We start from the raw sequence: 2482 nt of genomic DNA on the forward strand, positions 1-2482 counted from the left end.
TAGCAGAAACTACTATGAAATTATGTGACTTAGGTAATTCTCTTTCCTTAAATGAAAGCTTTAATCAAATTAGTTTGTATCTGACAAGCCTGAATATGTACATCTAAGTGGTGTCCATTCGTGCCTAGTGACTTCTAAATCACTGCAAATGGGCAACATATCTGAACTTCATCATCATGTAAAATGTAAAATTATCTCAATTTCTGTACTGAACCCAGGAAAGTGGTCCTGCAGCTACCACTGAAGTAGCTGGCTACAGTCTTTTAAAATGACATGAAGATGCTATTAGAAAGAAGGTATTGCCACGTTTGCTGTAGCTGTTTCACATGCCGTTTTGCAGCCTCCTGTGCAGGTACTGTGTTCTGGATGCTTTGATGAAGATGGTGCTGCCTGCAGTGGTGGGGTTTTCTATTTCCTATTTGCCTTAATGTGGCTGGAGCACTGGAAACCCTTCAGGAGAAGGGGCAATCTTTTGGACCAAATGGATCGTGAGGAGGAAATTTTCCTAGGGACACAGAGAAGATTGTGTGACTCTTATTCAAGCTAAGGGAGTGCTGAAAAATGATGGAATGCAGAGCAAGTATGAGGAAAGGACCCACCATGCAGGGACATACTGCACAAGAGAGATTGGCTTTCACATCCTTTATTTAACATTTCATTTAGAACTTCTGAGTGTTCCCAATTTAAATTTTCCTTGTACTAATAAAACCTCATGCTAGCATGAGGCTGGGAATGTTTGAGTCTTTGTTGAGTTCATCTCACACCCTTTTTTCAGCAACATATATTATAGTGTGGATACCCCTCTGTCCTCCCTTTCTAACTTAAATAGCACTGAATTGCAAACAAAAGGGACTTTTGGCACAGGACCTTGACCTGTATTTGGAAAGAAGGTAAGAGTTAGTGGAGTGGCTGATGAGCTCATGAAAGTTTACAGTTCGGCTCCTGAGAGCTGTTTTGCACTTTCCACACAAAGAAGGAAGTGTGATAGCTGAGAAACACACTTCAAGGATACGCACTCAGGCATGTCTGACTGAGAGCACTTTCCAGGCCAACACTTCTGAGCCTTCACTTGCAATAAATAGTGATGGAGCATGAAGGTGTGGAAAGCACCTTTAAAGAGGAGATGCATGCCCCTGGGCTAGAGAAATAGGAAGATGAGGACCATGCAGGGACATCTGGCCACCATGGCCTTAAATGGTTTTGAATTGCACCATAAGCTGGGTTGTCTGTGCTTCAAACTCATTACTGTGCTGTCATCCTGTGTTATGATGACCATCAGTGACAAAGACACATTGTGTCCTGGTGCACAAAATGGAAGAGGACCTCCTTTCCCTTCTTCTACTTCTAAGTCCATAATAAAATCTGACTCTAGTAAATAGTCATATGATTTCTGGTTGGATACCAGTAACGGGGTGAAGGTAGAGCCTACAACAGCTCCCTTAACTGCTGTATGCCACTGTTTACGTTGCTGGTGTATAATTTTCCCCATACTTACTGGCATCTTTTCTATCAGGTCATTCTTTATTAGAGTATACCAGTTTGATGCCACTGTCAGCTAGCTGACATAAACAGTTACACCAGTATGAAACGGTTATAAAGTCACAGAGTGTCACATCGTATGCCTTATATGTAGAAAAAAATTTTCCCTTTTCTTTGTTTCTCTAGTAATACAAAATTGCTATTTCTTCAGAGCAATAGCTAGTTTCTATGATCAGCTGCGAACAATTACCAAGCTGCCTGCCTTGATGATTTATAGCTTAGTTATAAAAGGGTATACTTTCTTCCAGGCTGCTTGCTAAGCCCAGAGGAAGACCCTGAGTTAATGGTGATGATGCTATTTTATCACCTGCTGTGAACTAATTCTAGGAACTAGTCAGATTTTTCTGAGGAAATTGCTTTGCAATGTGAAATCAATAAAGTCAATACTCTTTTCCTTTTTTTTCCCCTCTGTGTGTGGGAATAGACCAATATGAAGAAGTGATTTTTGCAGAAAAGGTGCTTATTTTCAGGATGAAATTTCTGGTCTAAACCAGAGATGACAGCAACATAAGGACAATAGAACAGAGCATGGTCCAGTGGAGATAGCACCCATGGGGAAAACTATGAGAATTCAGAGTTCATGTTTTGAATCTGCTGCTAATTTAAATCCAGTGTGAATTCCTTTGTAACCTGCTATTTGGGCAGATATTTACTTTTTCATTAAACACTGTGAAAGATCCTGGTTTTGTCACATTGTAGAATGCTTCATTTGTTAATTAAAATTTTGACTAGTTCTTCAAGGTAGGAAAATTACTTCCTACAAGGATGCAATAAGAAAAATCAGGTAACTATTTTCTTAGATTTCATTTTGGCTTAGTGCTTGGTATCCTTTAAGGGTTAAAAAATTCAATGGTGAACAAATCATGGCATGTTAGTAGTTATTCTAAAGCTTCCTTTAAAGCTACATGTATCAAGCACCCTGGAGTTTTTGTTTGTTTGTGAT

Source organism: Harpia harpyja, chromosome 5, assembly GCF_026419915.1.
Source record: "Harpia harpyja isolate bHarHar1 chromosome 5, bHarHar1 primary haplotype, whole genome shotgun sequence".
NCBI lineage: Eukaryota > Metazoa > Chordata > Aves > Accipitriformes > Accipitridae > Harpia > Harpia harpyja.